Source organism: Haematobia irritans, chromosome 3 (assembly GCF_050003625.1).
Source record: "Haematobia irritans isolate KBUSLIRL chromosome 3, ASM5000362v1, whole genome shotgun sequence".
Lineage (NCBI taxonomy): Eukaryota > Metazoa > Arthropoda > Insecta > Diptera > Muscidae > Haematobia > Haematobia irritans.
In genome coordinates, this window is record NC_134399.1 from 208,068,135 (window position 1) to 208,085,020 (window position 16,886).

Below are 16,886 nucleotides of genomic sequence, written 5' to 3' on the forward strand. Positions count from 1 at the left end.
TATTTTCGCAGAAAATTTCGTTGAAATGTTATTTTTATATCAATTTTCGTCGAAATATTATTTTCATAGAAAATTTCGTGGAAATTTTATATGAATTTTCTATGAAAATAAAATTTGGACAAAATTTTCTTTGAAAATACAATTTCGAATGTTTCTATGGAAATAAAAATTCTACAAAATTTTCAATGAAAATAAATTTTTGACAAAATTTTCTTCAAATATAAAAATTATGCGAAATTTTCCATTGAGATAGAATTTAGACAATGTTTTCTACGAAAAAAAAAAAATTCGACAAAATTTTTTATGAACATAAAATTTCTATGGAAAACTCTTCAAACCCCTAACAGTAATTTTTTGGACATAATTCTCAGCCAAAGTCAATACAAAAATCATTTTGTTGTATAAATTTGAAGTTACTCTAATAATCAATACGTACAGCAATAACTACATAGATCCATCATTAAAATTCAGGGAATTTCACCACACATCATGTTTTTTGAGTAAAACCATCAAAGCAAATTTCACTGCCAGACTCCATCATCCCAAACCAAAGCAATTGCTACAAACATGTCTCAATCAAAAATTAAGATTTTGACCCAATTGCAGTGCTCAGTATATTTGCTCACTTGTGTGTACCTGAGAGTAAATATGGATGTGTGCGTGTGTGTTTACTTTCGTTGCTATACTCTCAACTCTAACGAAGTTTAATCAGTGAAAACATTTCCGATCAAAATTTTGGCCCAAAAAATTAAAGCTATGTGTTTTCATTTTGCACAGTTATTTACATACACACACACACTCACACAAAAAGCCAACTGCATTCTCATAAAGTCCATATCACTGTCATAGTGGGCTTGCGCAGTTAAAATGAATTGTACAAATATACAATAAGTTGAGCTTGATATATGCATTTCTCGTATGTGTATTTTACCTAAATCTACTTCGAAAAGAAAAATACTCAAAAATAAATATCAAAAAAATTTCAAATATTTATTGAACTTAACATAGAACTTACAAAGTTTATGGTTGGTTTTCGAAAGAAGGGGCTTTCTCTTTGTGTTGCTTGCATACAGAAAGTTCGTAAATCCTCCCACCCACACACACACACTCACATATGCATTGGATAACATAAATCACTCTATGCCATTTCGAAGTTTTTGTTTTCATTAATGCAGCAGTAAAGTAATGTCAATGTTGAAAAAGCCACCGACCGCGATATGAAGGAAAAACTTACATTTGCTCATATTTATTTACTCTCTATGCGGCAACTTCTAGTGAGTAAACGTTTAAGAGAGCGTGCGAGTTGCCATATATCTATCAATCAATAAGAGCTGATACACCTTTTTAGAGAACTTCGAGGAATCATGTGGTACAATAAAATTGTATTTAAAGGTAAGTACTATGTTCGCTTTTCGAGTTGAAATTTTCGCGGTTACTTTATTAAAATAGTTCAATATAAAGCATTTAAATTAACTCAATTGATGCACAGTTTCTTGTTCCTCCAAATTTCGGCAAGATAATATGGGAATATGTTTGTTTTCATTTATAATTTTGATTATTTCAGGAAAAGTAGTCACAAAAAAATAAAGTGATTTTCAACTCGAAAACAGAACATAGTACTCAGCTTAATAAAAAGAAATAATAAATAAGGGGCAATTATTAGAATTTTGCATTAAACGTTGTATACTTGTTTCTATTTTGAAGAATTTCGAAAAAAATTTCTATGAAAATAAATTTCTATGTCCAAATTTTCTACGAAAATAAAATTTAGAAAATTGTAATCATCAGAATTATCTTAAAAAAGTTATTTTCCCTAACCAAGCGAAAGTTTCTTCAATGCGAGTATTTAAAAATATAACATTTACCAAATTTTATACACAAATAAAATTTGTCCTTCAGAATTACTAAAAATGTTTTTCAATGAAAGACAATGTCTTCGAATCGAATCCAATTAATTTTTTTAACGCTAGAACACTAAACCCAGCATGTGAGGTGACTCATGAAAAAAAATTTTATTGTATTTTTTTATGAAATATTTGAAAAATTACTATATTTTATTTACTATATTCTCTCTTATTTTTATATTAAATAATTGCATTCTACAAGTTTTTTTTAATAATAAAATTATTTTATCTATGAAAATTTTGAAAAAGTAGTCTCACTATAAGCGTAGGAAGGCCTCTGGGGAGGGGGCTTAGACCCCCCCCAGAAAAATTTTAGCCCCCCCCAGAATTTGAAACTTTATTTATGATTTTCCATTTTTCAATAAATGTCAATAGTTTTTTTTTAATTTTTATAAAAATTAAACAAGTATATACAATCGCACAAAGACTTTCCGCTTAAGACTTTCATGAACAATCGAATTACTTGGGTTGTGGTAGCAGTTGCCGATGGCAATGTTTGAAGTCTGATATTTATGAAATAAAGCTGTGGGTGAACTTATGATTGATTTAGTTTAGTCAATTTAATTAAAAAAATAGTAATTGATATTAAAACTATTCTTTCATAAATTAATATCTTAATAATGCTGCGAAAAAGCGTTGCCAAAAAGGTAGTGAAAATGTTCTTTTTGGGTCTAGAAGTGGTGCAAAATTGGCGGAAAAGCAATGAATGTAATATGAGCTTGTCATAGGACAAATGTCCACCGTTTCAACAGCCGTTGCCGTGAATTTGCATCACTTCTTAAGGTGAGATCCGAATTCAGTGTTTTGAATGTGAATTAAAAAATTTTGTGATATTTTCCCAAATAAATAATTTTTATATTGTTTTTATGATTTTTAATGCATTCTGACGCTTGTTTGAAACGTTTTCCTCGAATAATTTCCAAAATTATCGATTTTTCTATAATGGATTTAGCAGTTTTGTGGCAAAATTTGAATAATTTGTACCAATTTATTTATTCTTACACTTTTTTTAACTATTTGAAAAAAAAAGAAAACAAAAAATTACACATTAAAATATGAAAAAAAATGAATTAAAAACCTTCCTAGTTGAAATAATTGAGGACATTTTTGGAAGTACTTTTAAAGTTGTGCCTTTAGAACTCACAATTTTTTTGCTGGGAAAAGTGTGGAACTACTTTTAGTTGCTTTATTATAAATTAATTGTCGAGTTATTTTGATGTCTAATTTTTTATTCAATTTTATGAAATAAAACATTAATTGAACCTATAAGTTCAGTCTATAAATTTTTAGCTAGGGGGGCTATAGCCCCCCCTAGGAAAACTGTCTAGCTACGCTAATGAGTCTCACAGGCGTAAAAACTGAAATTTAGTGTTCTATTTTGGCAACTATAAATTCGTGTTTTTCTTCGAATATCTGGCATCCATACTCCAACGTCAATTCCCCACCTACCCATATAATTCACCCACAAAGCTAACTGGTTAAGTTTTGTTTACATTGTTTACTTACTTACAGTGCTTGTGTGTTAGTTTATCGCCGTTTTTTTGTTTTGCTTTGATTTTATGAAAGACCCGGTACTACTCAAACTCCGTTAAATGCGAACCTAACACATCCAACATGTTCGATGAGAAAAGCTTTCGCATCAACTGAGAGTGCGAGTATGGTTGCAATCAAGTGAAAGTGTTTGCATGCGGTTGTATTTGTGTGTTGACAATGAAAAGGCAAGTGAGCTGGGCATAAACACAGTGGTTCGGTGAGAATAACATAGTAATATTTTAGTAGCAACTGCGGAATAAGTAGCTAAAAGAGGGAAAGCAGTTTCATTTCAACACTTGGCCGATTGGTAAATGCGATTGTATGCCTCTATATGATTTTTTTAAGTTTAGAAACAAAAATAAGAAAAGTATGCCCATATCCAGAAAATCATTTTTGAATGTACATTAAAAGTAATGACTTACGAAGACCTTCTAGTTTTTTTGCAGCGTTTTTATATACCCTCCACAATAGAATGGTGATGGGGGTATAATACGTTTGTTATTCCGATTGTAACGCATCAAAATATCGATTTCCGACTATATAACGTATATATATATATTCTTGATCAGGGAGAAATTCTAAGACGATATAAACATGTCCGTCCGTCACGCTACAGCTTTCAATAATGGAGCTATCGTCCTGAAATTTGGTACAGATTCGTTTTTTGTTTGCAGGCAGGTCAAGATCGAAAATGGGCTATATCGGTGTATGTTTTGATATAGCCCCCATATAAACCCAACTCCCGATTTGTGGTCTTGGGCTTCTAGAAACCATATCTAATATCCGATTTGCCTAAAATTATAAATCTAGAGGTATTTTAAGACCATAAATAGGGGTGTCGAAAATGGGGTGTATTGGTCCATGGTTTGGTATATCCCCCATATAGACGGATCTCGCGATTTTACTTCTTGGGTGTCTAGAAACTGTATTTTCTATCCGATTTTCCTGAAATTGGAAATCTAGAGGTATTTTGGGACCGTTAATAGGTGTGTCGATAGTTGGGTGTATCGGTCCACGGTTTGGTATAGGCCCCATATAGACCGATCTTGCGATTTTAATTTTTGGGTGTCTAGAAACTGTATTTTCTATCCGATTTTCCTGAAATTGGAAATCTAGAGGTATTTTGGGACCGTTAATAGGTGTGTCGATAATGGGGTTTATAGGTCCATGTTGTGGTATAGCCCCCATATAGACCGATTTCGCGATTTTACCTTTGGCTTCTAGAAATCGTATTTCCAATGCGATTTTCTTGAAATTTGAAATCTAGAGGTATTTTATAACCACAAAGAGGTGTTCCCCTATATAGACCGATCTCCCGATTTTACTTCTTGGGTTTCTAGAAACCAAAGTTTCTATCCGATTTCCCTGAAATTAGAATTGGAATCTAGAGGACCGTTAACAGGTGAGCCTGTTTACGGTGTGTATCGGTCTAGGGTTTGCTATAGCCCCCATATAAACCGAGCTCCCATTTTTACTTATTGAGCTTCTAGAAACCGTAGTTTTTATCGAAATTGCCTGAAATTTTAAATCTGGAGTTATTCTGGACCATAAATAGGTTTTCATAAAATTGTGTGCATCGGTCCATGGTTTAGCCCCCATATAAACCGATCTCCTGAGTTTACTTCTTGGGCTTCTAGAATCCATAGCTTTTATCCGATTTGCCTGAAATTGTAAATATACTGGCCACAAAAACCTGTATCGGATTTAGTTTTTATAGGTCCATGTGGTAAGGCTTCCATATAGACCGATTTCACTTCTCGGAGGTATAGAAGGCGCACTGATCATGAAAATTGCCCGATTTTACTTCTCGTAATCATTTTAATAATGGAGGTAAAAATCTTCAGGTTTTAGATTTCAATGACGCTTTGCGTCATTTCATAATTTTTTCATAATTTTATTTACACAAGATGTTTTATGACTTCCCAAAAACTCAACCATAAATGGTTCTTCTAAGTCCAGAATCTGGTCTAGTCATCATAGGTAGAATCTTCAAATTTCTCTTCGGGAAGCGAATTGGTTTAACCGACCTGCTTGGGAGAATATCTGATCAAACCCTCTGAAATTCTATATATTATCAAGTAACCCGCTACAACTAAGAGTTTTCGGCGGAAGCTATTATATTTGATTCATGGTGGTGGGTATTTAAGATTCGGCCCAGCCGAACTTACTGCTTTATATATTTACTTGTTATATACTCTAATCGCCTGGTTTTAATAAGCACAAAAGAAAAGGGTATTTAATATTTTATTTTCAAATACAAAATGCAGCACCATTTTTTCATTTTTATTTTAACTTTTTATACCCACCACCATAGAATGGTGACGGGGTATAATAAGTTTGTCATTCCATCGAAATATCGATTTCCGACTATATAAAGTATATATATTCTTGATCAGGGAGAAATTCTAAGACGATATAAGCATGTCCGTCTGTCCGTCTGTCTGTCTGTCTGGCTGTCTGTTGTAATCACGCTACAGCATTCAATAATGGAGCTATCGTCCTGAAATTTGGCACAGAATCGTCTTTTGTCTGCGCGCAGGTCAAGTTCGAAGATGGGCTATATCGGGCCATGTTTTGGTATAGCCCCCATATAAACCGACCTCCCGATTTGGGGTCTTTCGCTTATAGAAACCGTAGTTTTCATCCAATTTGCGCGAAATTGAAAATCTAGAGATATTTTGGGACCTTGAAGAGGTGTGCCAAAAATGGTGAGTGTCGGTCCATGTTTTGGTATAGCCCCCATATAAACCGACCTCCCGATTTGGGGTCTTTCGCTTATAGAAACCGTAGTTTTCATCCAATTTGCGCGAAATTGAAAATCTAGAGGTATTTTGGGACCTTGAAGAGGTGTGCCAAAAATGGTGAGTGTCGGTCCATGTTTTGGTATAGCCCCCATATAAACCGACCTCCCGATTTGGGGTCTTTCGCTTATAGAAACCGTAGTTTTCATCCAATTTGCGCGAAATTGAAAATCTAGAGGTATTTTAGAACCATAAAGAGGTGTGCCAAAAATGGTGAGTAGCGGTCCATGTTTTGGTATAGTCCCCATATAAACCGATCTCCCGATTTTTCTTTTTGGGCTTATAGAATTCGTAGTTTTTATCCAATTTGCCTGAAACTGGAAATCTTTAGGTATTTTAGAACTGTGAAGAGGTGTGCCAAAAATGGTGAGTATCGGTCCATGTTTTGGTATAGCCCCCATATAGACCGAGCTCCCGATTTAGTTTTTGGGCTTCTGGGAACCGTATGAGTAGAGCTGCCCTATATGTTGCCTGTAGTAGGGCAACCGCTGCTACAGGTTTATTTGTTATAGGAAAATTTTCGCCACCCAGACAATTTTCCGACACTGATCCTGTTAAAATGGAGCTCGATCGATTGCGGACAACAAAAGCGATCTCTTTAAACCACAATTTTGGAGTTGAAACTAAAATGTTTTACCAAAACATCCAAAGTATTCAAGCCCATCACCTTGATGTAATTACAGATCCAAATATTATGCAATCTGAAATACTTTTCTTTGTGGAAACCTGGGCTTTCTCAGAGGAAAATTATGAAATACCTAATTTTACATTGATTTCACGACTTGATTCACCTCGTAATATTCAAAAGTCGAGAAAAAAGCGAGGTATCATGGTATACGTAAAAAATGAAAGACTGAATGAATCGGAAGCTATTCTGCAAAAAGAATTGATCATCGGTGAAAACTCTTTTCAATACATTGTGCTTAAATTTAAAGAAAAATACTTTATGGTAATTTATAGAAGTCCATCATATCCTGAACCAAATTTCCGGTCAATTATGTTCCAAGCAATAGTTGATTTGAAAGATAATATAATAGGATCACACGAACTTTTTATTCTTGGTGACTTCAACATATGCAGAAAAGGCGCCAATAACCTCACTGAAGGACAACTGCTAACGAAGGGTTTTAAATCACTACTGGATCAAAATATTAGCACTACAAATCATGGAACAAATATTGACTGGGCGTTTTGTAGTATCCATAATGAAAATATGAAATGTAAAACGTACGCAACAAATCATAGTTACCACGACGGCATCTTTATAGCAGAACATAATTAAAAACATTAAAATAATTTTCAATATTAGTTATACAATATAATATCTTGCATAAACGTAAGAATATATTAAATAAATATAGAAATTTGTCAAAAAAAAAAAACTAATTTGTATAACATCTCAGTGCATTTTCATGGTGGTGGGTATTTAAGGTTCGGCCGGGCCGAACATAACTCTGCTTTTACTTGTTTTTTCTACACTTTTGGATAATTACAAAAATAAATACTCTATGGGTTTTAATCCAGGATTTTACAAAATTATCAAATTCCAAATTCTATTCATACCAATCGAATTGTTTTTTTACAACCACAAAAGAAAACGTCAAATATTATATTATCACAAAAAATAATAATAATAATAAAAATAAAATAATAATAATAAAATGCAGCACCATTGTTTCGTGTTTATTTTACACTTTTCGATACTAACAAAAATAAATACTCAATGGATTTTCATCCAGGATTTTATCAAATTAGCAAATTCCTAATTCTATTCATACCAATCTAATATTTTTTACAACCACAAAAGAAAAAAATATTTAATATATAATTTCAAAAAATATATATATATTTTTATTTTACAGTTTTGGATAATTAAAAAAATCCCCAAAATCGTTTTCATCCAGAATTTTATTAAATTGGCAAATTCCTAATTCTATTCATACCAATCGACTATCTCTCTTTTGTATGATGGTCTCTCAAACCAATGCTATCTACAATGGATGCTTCAAACCTCTCTCGTTGTCGCTCACGCTCTCTCTCTCACACGCTTAGAACATAACGGTCGCATGCGGGTGTTTATGGGGGTTTTTTTGTTTGTGGTCTGTGCAGGTGCAAAACATGCGGAAATTTAGTAGCAAACAAACCACACATCGTCATTGTTGTCGTCGTCGCCGTTAATGTTCTTGTCGTCGAGCAAAACGAAAGTCCATCATATTTTCTAACGTATCGTCGGTTGTTTTAGAGAATTCGTGACAAGAAACAAAAAGAAAACACCGCCGTGCAAGAACTCACACACACACGAGTGCTCCATAAATTTTCTTTATAACCCAAAACGAGTGTAATAAGTGGTGTGTTTATATTTTTTTTTTGATTGATTATCGATTGCATGAATAAAAATATTCAGTACCAGGGGTTTTTATTGTTGTTGTTTTTTTGTTTAATAATAACCATCACACTACCACTAATTCATAAGTGCGTTTATGTGCCACAAGTAAATCTAAAATGTAGTGCTCCATTCAAAATATAAAAAAGTGTTAATTTTTTTAAGAATTGTTGATCAAATAAAAAAAGCGTCTGGTGCAAATTTTAGTAAATAATAAAATATTCAAATAAAATAAAAAATAGCAACTTATACAAAAATAAAAAGAAATCATCTGAGATCTAAAAAAGGCAAAATTGCAATATTTATAGGCGATGTTAAAAATAAAATAAGTGCTCTATATAAAAAAAAACAACTAAATAAATAAAATAATTTTTACCAAAGATATTTGTGTTTATGTGTTAAGTGTTAATCGTTAAAAATAAAAAAAAAAATCTTAATCGTTTTTTGGTTGCCATCTACTAAAAAATCTATGACCCTTTAAGGGTTTTATGTTTTCTATTTTATTTTGACCCCTTTTTGAAAAAGTTATTGGCCTTTAACTTTCGATTTTATTTCTATCATGCCCACATTTTAATTAACACGTGATTGGTTGTTAATTTTTTATTTTTTGTTTTACCTCCAAATAATTGAAGAAAACACCAAAGTTTTATGCCGATTGTGTAATCGTAAATACAAATTCTTCAATATCTATCAAACTAACTCCAATAGCTTTATTATGCAGATACATGAAAGAATATCCACTAAATATGGAGATTGTAGTAAAATTAAAAATAAATACCTGATATGAATACGGAGAGTGCATGGCGTTTCTCATATGATTCAAACGTGTTCTACATAATAAATAAACAAAAATATTATGGAGAAAAAAAAGAGTTCGCCTTAGAAAGCAAAATTAAATGCATTTGAAAATAATAAAATAATTTCTTAATAAAAAAAAAAAAATAAATCAATAAAAAATTATCTTGCCGGATGTTTGAATATCTCTTTACCAAAAAATGTAATGATTAGGTGATTTGTTGTTGGAAGAACTAAAAAAAAACAACTTAAAAAAATTAACTAAATTGTATTCTACTTTTTGAGCGTAGTCAATAAAACCAATGAACATGTTCGTTCTGTATTCGGAAGTGGTGCAAAGTTGGACCAGAAGCAGTGAATCTACATGGGTTTGCCTTTGCGCGGAAACAAGTTTTCACTGATATTGTATTAGTTCTTCAGATGTGAAACTATTTCAATAAAAGAAAAGAAAACAAGTATATACGGCCGTAAGTTCGGCCAGGCCGAATCTTATGTACCCTCCACCATGGATTGCGTAGGATCTTCTACTAAAGGCTGTCATCCACAATCGAATTACTTGGGTTGCGATAACACTTGCCGATGCCAAGGTATCGCAAAACTTTTTAACACTGTCTTCTAAATTGTAAGTTAGTCCATAAGGGGTATATATTAAACAAAAAAAAAGGCCGATTAAATACGTATATAATTCAGTTTGACAAAATTTTCTATAGAAATAAAAACTTGACAAAATTTTCTATAGAAATAAAAACTTGACAACATTTTCTATAGAAATAAAATGTTGACAAAATTTTCTATGGAAGTAAAATGTTGACAAAATGTTCTATAGAAATAAAATGTTGACAAAATTGTCTATAGAAATAAAATGTTGACAAAATGTTCTATAGAAATAAAATGTTGACAAAATTGTCTATAGAAATAAAATGTTGACAAAATTTTCTACAGAAATAAATTTTTTACAAAATTTTCTATAGAAATAAAATTTTGACAAAATTTTCTATGGAAATAAAATGTTGACAAACATTGCTATAGAAATAAACTTTTTACAAAACTTTCTATAGAAATGAAATTTTGACAAAGCTTTCTATAGTAATAAAATTTGACAATTTTTACATGGCTGTTAGAGGCCATATACTAACGAAATGTACCAAATTTCAACCGCATCGGATGACTTTTGCTCCTCCAAGAGGCTCCGGAGGTCAAATCTGGGGATCGGTTTATATGGGAGCTATATATAATTATGGACCGATATGGACCAATTTTTGCATGGTTGTTAGTAGAGACCATATACTAACACCACGCACTAAATTTCAATTGGATCGGATGAATTTTGCTCATCCAAGAGGCTCCAGAGTTCAAATCTGGGGATCGGTTTATATGGGAGCTATATATAATTATGGACCGATATGGACCAATTTTTGCATGCTTGTTAGAGACCGTATACTAACATCAGGTACCCAATTTCAAACGGATCGGATGAATTTTGCCCCTCCAAGAGGCTCCGGAGGTCAAATCTGGGGATCGGTTTATATGGGAGCTATATATAATTATGGACCGATATGAACCAATTTTTGCATGGTTGTTAGTAGAGACCATATACTAACACCACGCACTAAAGTTCAATTGGATCGGATGAATTTTGCTCATCCAAGAGGCTCCAGAGTTCAAATCTGGGGATCGGTTTATATGGGAGCTATATATAATTATGGACCGATATGGACCAATTTTTGCATGCTTGTTAGAGACCGTATACTAACATCAGGTACCCAATTTCAAACGGATCGGATGAATTTTGCCCCTCCAAGAGGCTCCGGAGGTCAAATCTGGGGATCGGTTTATATGGGAGCTATATATAATTATGGACCGATATGGACCAGTTTTTGCATGGTTGTTAGAGACCATATACTAACACCACGTACCAAATTTCAACCGGATCGGATGAATTTTGCTGCTCCGGAAGGCTCCGCAAGCCAAATTTGGGGATCGGTTTATATGGGGGCTATACGTAAACGTGGGCCGATATGGCCCATTTTCAATACCATCCGGCCTACATCAATAACAACTACTTGTGCCAAGTTTCAAGTCGATAGCTAGTTTCGTTCGGAAGTTAGCGTGATTTCCACAGACGGACGGACAGACGGACGGACAGACGGACGGACGGACGGACATGCTTAGATCGAATCAGAATTTCACCACGACCCAGAATATATATACTTAATGGGGTCTTAGAGCAATATTTCGATGTGTTACAAACGGAATGACAAAGTTAATATACCCCCATCCTATGGTGGAGGGTATAACAAGTAAAGGGGTGATACGGTCAAAATTTGGTCAATATAAACTTGGCGTATTTCTTTCAATTTTCCATTAAAAAACCTGAACACCCCTCATTTTGAAGGTGTGTGTGTGTGTAGAATGTTTCTCCTATTTTGATTTTGGAATTCACTCTTCAGTTGTCAAAATACTGTCCAAGCAAAAAGAGCAGCGTATCAAAATTTTGCTCGCACATCGCGAAAATCCGAGATACTCGCACGCAAAGCTGGCAAAATCGCTAAAAGTTGTCCAATCAACCTTTACAAATGTAATTAAAGTGTTTGGGGAACGTTTGTCGACAGCCAGGAAGTTTGGATCGGGGGGAAATCGAAAACCGGAAGCCGCTGAGACGACAAAGAGAGTTGCCGGTAGTTTCAAGCGAAACCCTAACCTCTCTCTCCGAGATGCCGCAAATAAGCTGGGTGTATCGTCTACAACCGTGCATCGAGCCAAAAAACGAGCCGGACTATCGACTTACAAGAAGGTAGTGACTCCAAATCGCGATGATAAACAAAATACGACGGTCAAAGCGCGATCCCGGAGGCTGTACACGACGATGCTGACGAAGTTTGACTGCGTGGTAATGGACGACGAAACCTACGTCAAAGCCGACTACAAGCAGCTTCCGGGACAGGAGTTTTATACGGCAAAAGGAAGGGGAAAGGTAGCAGATATTTTCAAGCACATAAAACTGTCAAAGTTCGCAAAGAAATATCTGGTTTGGCAAGCCATCTGTACCTGTGGCTTGAAAAGCAACATTTTCATAGCTTCCGGGACTGTCAACCAAGAAATTTACGTGAAAGAGTGTTTGAATAAACGTCTGCTGCCTTTCCTGAAGAAACACGGTTGTTCCCTACTGTTTTGGCCGGATTTGGCATCTTGCCATTACGGTAAAAAGGCCATGGAGTGGTACGCCGCCAACAACGTGCAGGTGGACAAGAACCCTCCCAACACGCCAGAGCTCCGCCCAATTGAGAAATACTGGGCTATTGTCAAGCGGAACCTAAGGAAGACCAAAAAAACTGCTAAGGACGAGCAGCAGTTCAAGGCAAACTGCGGCGAAGAAGGTGGACAAGGTGGCTGTACAAAATCTGATGGCAGGTGTCAAGCGTGAGGCCCGGCAATTCGGATTTGGAAAAGCGAAAGCCTTACTGAATATTTTTCCTGAATTTTATACTAATTGAACTTGAAAAAGAAATTTAATTTGATTTTTTAATAAACGATTTCATCGATTTACACGCGTTTTCCCTTGACCAAATTTTGACCGCATCACCTTTTATATACGACCTAAGTTAGGCCAGGCCGAATCTTATGTTCCCTCTACGGGGGTTTACACAGATAGTTCTACTAAAGACTTATGTTATAGTGAAGCAATTCTCAACCGAATTCGGAAAAATTGTGTCATGAATTAGGAGAAAACAAGTAAGGAAAGTCTAAAGTCGGGCAGGACCGACTATATTATACCCTGCACCACGTTGTAGATCTAAATTTTCGATACCATATCACATCCGTCAAATGTGTTGGGTGCTATATATAAAGGTTTGTCCCAAATACATACATTTAAATATCACTCGATTTGGACAGAATTTGATAGACTTTTACAAAATCTATAGACTCAAAATGTAAGTTGGCTAATGCACTAGGGTGGAACACAATGTTAGTAAAAAACAAGTAAGGAAAGTCTAAAGTCGGGCAGGGCCGACTATATTATACCCTGCACCACTTTGTACACTCAAAAAAAAGTTTACTTGGATTCAAAGATTTTGACCTTCCCTTAAGGATTTTGGCATTGATTCCGAGCCGAAGATGCGGCATCTTTAAAATAAAGAAATTTTTTAGCGACCCATCTGGCTTTAAATCTAGGACCAATAAAATTAAAATTAGGATACAGATCTCATTTATCAAATTTTCATTCTCTTTTCACGGTTTTTTAATAAAGCTATTCACGTACATACAAAAGCCATTTGTTTTCTTAATTCTAAAAAAACTGTAAACCAAAGACTCTAAATCTTCAAAATAAGTCTTAGCCTATATGTTATCTGAAGCGTTTTTATCTTAAATCTAAAGTTTCAATATTTCAGTTAATTTAATGGCAATTTCTTTAAATCAAAAATGTGTTCTTTTACTTTAAGGAAAATTAGCCTTAGTTCAAAGACACGCGACTTTAACGGAGGGACGCAAATTTACAAAATTTTTGTCCCTCCGTTAAAGAAAAAAATTTTGAATCTAAGATTGTAAACTTTTTTTAAATTAAAATTTCATTATATTTAAGAAATTTGTCCTTAATATTTTGTAAATTTCGCATCCTAAAATTTAGGTTGCGTAAGCTTTAATATCACGTAAATATTTTTTTCAGTGTAGATCTAAATTTTCGATACCATATCACATCCGTCAAATGTGTTGGGTGCTATATATAAAGGTTTGTATGATTTATCGCTCGATATATATGTATTAGAAGTTTAGGAAAATTGGAGTCATTTTTACAACTTTTCGACTAAGCAGTGGCGATTTAACAAGGAAAATGTTGGTATTTTGACCATTTTTGTCGAAATCAGAAAAACATATATATGGGAGCTATATCTAAATCTGAACCGATTTCAATCAAATTTGGCACACATGACTATACTACCAATTGTACTCCTTGTGCAAAATTTCAAGCTAATCGGGATAAAACTCTGGCTTCTGGGTCCATATAAGTGCATATCGGGCGAAAGATATATATGGGAGCTATATATAAATCTGAATCGATTTCAACCAATTTTGGCACGCATATCTACAATTCTAAATCTACTCCCTGTGCAAAATTTCAACCAAATTGGGCCAAAACTATGACTTTTACGACCATATTAGTCCATATCGGGCGAAAGATATATATGGGAGCTATATCTAAACCGATTTCAATCAAGTTTTGCACACTTGACTATACTACCAAGTGTACTCCTAGTGCAAAATTTCAACCAAATTCGGCCAAAAATCTGGCTTCTGGGGCCATATAAGTCCATATCGGGCGAATGATATATATTGCAGCTATATCTAAATCTGAACCGATTTCAATCAAATTTTGCACACTTGACTATACGACTAAGTGTTATGTTGGTACAAATCGGTATAAAACTCTGGCTGCTGGTCCCATATTAGTGCATATCGGGCGAAAGATATATATGGGAGCTATATCTAAATCCGAACCGATTTCTTCCAAAATCAATAGGGTTCTATTCTGACCCAAATTAGGAACATGTGCCAAATTTGAAGGCGATTGGACTTAAATTGCGACCTAGACTTTGATCACAAAAATGTATTCACAGACAGACGGACGGATGGACGGACGGACATACGGGCATGGTTATATCGACTCAGGGACCCACCCTGAGCATTATTGTCGAAGACACATGGTCTATCTCGTCTCCTTCTGGGTGTTACAAACATATGCACTAACTTATAATATCCTGTTCCACAGTGTGGCGCAGGGTATAAAAATGGTTTTCCGAAATCGTGAACGGGTGGTAACAAAATGAAACCGAAATGTCACGGAAAATCAAAACGAAACTTTCACGGATTCGATTCGAGTTTCGGTAGCGATTTTTTTTTTAATTCGTAATCATAGCGTTTTCAGATCATGAACGCTGATTATTGTTTTGACAACGCCTGATGTCATTTTAACGTTGTCAAAACAACAATATGCAGCTCGAACCTATATTGCGTTAACAACAGATTGACACCTTCTGTTCTCCGTTTGACACCCCATGTGTGTTGATTCACTTGTTATGAACGGGTCGTTTTGAAATTAGCACGCCGTTCATGATTTTTTCTATGGGTGTAGTTTATTTTTATTGTATGAAAGAAAACATAGCCTCCAAACATAGCCACAGGCACAACATTTCAACGGATAGATATGCGGAGATTTTGGTGGCCATTGTGCGATACAAATGACGGAAGAAACCTCCTTTTTAAGCCACTGTATAGTTTGACGCGTGCTGAGTGCAAGTTCTTTAGGAAAATTTTCCGATAATAAATACAAACGGAGAGCAACCATTAGCCGTTACAGTGGCCCATACTATTACCATAGTGGTCCTTTAAGTTCTGGTGTCCAATCGAAGGTGTACATTTTTGACTAACCCCTTTAGCAAATAAACCCGATCGTTTGTTCGTTCACTAACTGCTCAATATTGAATGGCTTTTCTGCTGTTAGACGAAAGGTTTATAAATTATAGCCATCTGTAGTTGGTTGTAATACATATCAGCCACACTGTATAGTGTCCACTAATCAGGAGAACAGTCGGACGGGTATGAATGATAGATACGAGGGTTCCCTTCTATATTTATGAGAGGTTAATTTTAATGTCCCAGCAAAAAATTTGGAAGTTCTTCTAAAGACACAACTATAAAAGCACTTCCAAAAATGTCCTCCCAAGGATGTTCTTTATTTTAACAACAGAGGAATTTCTTTTTATTAAATTTTTTATAACAATGTTTTTATATCAAATAGGTTAAAAAACAGAGTTTGAAATGCAATATACATTCTAGAAAAATTGCGAATTTTTGAAAATATTTGAGTTCAATCGTTTCAGACTAGCATTAAAATCATAAAAAATTATATAAAGTATTTATTTAGCAAAATATCACAAAAATGTTTAATTCACATCCAAAAAACTGAATTCGGATCACACCTTAAGAAGTGTTGCAAATTCAGTGCATCAATGACAAGCCCATGTTAAATTCATCGCTTCTGCACCAATTTCGCACCACATCCGGATCCAAAAAGAACATTTTCACTGCTTTCGACGCTTTTTTTGCTGGGGTGATAATATAGCAAACATCTCACAAAAATTGTTCACTTTTGTCTGCTTTTCAGAATGTCCAAATTTGAGAGGTTTCACTGTAAGTGAAATTTATTTACTATATAAATCAATTTTTATCCCTACAAAAAAGAATAATATTCTTCTGAATAACTGGGTAATAGATATTGCAATCATATCCAACCACAAAATCACTTTCTTACGCAAAGTGCCAAAGTTTAGAATTTTAAAGAAATCAAAGAAAAAACAAAATAATCAAAATTCAAATAACTAAATCCCCAATCGATTATCTTCCTACAAACGGAGAAGATAGTAGTGGCGTCGTACCATTTTTTTGCTGTTGTTCTTTACTCAACGTTCTGTA

General features: G+C 34.3%; 1 protein-coding gene across 3 annotated transcripts in view; it reads left to right on the top strand.

The window, feature by feature from the left end:
• The first annotated feature begins 8,382 nt into the window (after positions 1–8,382).
• Positions 8,383–16,886, top strand: part of LOC142231792 (3',5'-cyclic-AMP phosphodiesterase-like) — a 769,719-nt gene continuing 761,215 nt past the window's right edge. The window contains exon 1 of one of the 3 annotated variants that reach the window (XM_075302431.1): positions 8,383–8,586. The gene's annotated coding sequence lies outside the window, so the exon portion shown is untranslated. The remainder of the gene's footprint in view (positions 8,587–16,886) is intronic. The other 2 variants (XM_075302430.1, XM_075302432.1) reach the window with 2 other exon arrangements.